Genomic DNA, 814 nt, shown 5'->3' with positions numbered 1-814 from the left:
ATCGTTTTTGCAACAACTAGAACGTTACACTGTCCGTGAAATTCACAGAATTTTCGCGTGTCCGCGACAAACGCCGACGAGACACCCATCGTTCGCTCGTACGTAGCATCCTTCTCTTAACCCGACTCAGAAACGTTCTTTGCGCCCTTCGGTAAAAAAAAACGTTCGATCCGAAGAGGTGAACGACGGCGGGGATTTGACAGAGCTACGCAAGCAGTGTATGGTACGTAAACGACCCTCAGCCAGGCGTGGTCCAGGAATTGTATCCGTGGACCGCAATGTGCGTTCGAAATGTCGATGTTCATGTGTCCTGCAGTTCACACGTTGACGCGCAATTAGCTGCGTTCTTCATCGACCCACGAGCCAAGTGATCCACCGTTCAGGGTAATCGTATAAAATTTTATATTTCACATATATAATTTTATTCTCATTTGTTCGACCTAATATCTCTCTTCTTTCAAAGAGAAGATAAAAGTTGATACCTGAATCTCCGACCAGCGCGCGAAGGAGATTCAGGCGTCGCCTTGGAGACGACACCGAAGCCTTTCGAGACGAAAAACGTTCAAGTAATATGTATATATTTCTCGACGTTCCGGGCGTATAGTGCATTCAAAAACCCGCGAAAGACGCAGAAGACTCGCACGCGTGGAAACGACGGGGATATATTTTGTATCCTACCCGATACTGAATCCATCGCGTGCAGTCGACCCTCGCGTTCTTCCGATCAGACGCATCTATTGTTGCGCGCATGTTTTCGCGTCGCATCGCGCGAAACGTTGCACGAATCGTACCGATCGATCGATTGAAAGCAAAT

At 47.9% G+C, this 814-nt stretch overlaps 1 non-coding gene across 1 annotated transcript; it reads right to left on the bottom strand.

Moving 5' to 3' along the window:
• Positions 1–232: 232 nt before the first annotated feature.
• LOC143176421 (5.8S ribosomal RNA) lies at positions 233–387 on the bottom strand. The gene has a single exon (XR_013000971.1). It is a non-coding gene; the product is annotated as a 5.8S ribosomal RNA (ribosomal RNA).
• Positions 388–814: the final 427 nt, after the last annotated feature.

The sequence above is a fragment of the Nomia melanderi genome, unplaced genomic scaffold, assembly GCF_051020985.1.
Source record: "Nomia melanderi isolate GNS246 unplaced genomic scaffold, iyNomMela1 scaffold0537, whole genome shotgun sequence".
NCBI lineage: Eukaryota > Metazoa > Arthropoda > Insecta > Hymenoptera > Halictidae > Nomia > Nomia melanderi.
The sequence above is the reverse complement of the archived record's forward strand: the minus strand, read 5'-3'. Positions and strand labels throughout refer to the sequence as shown.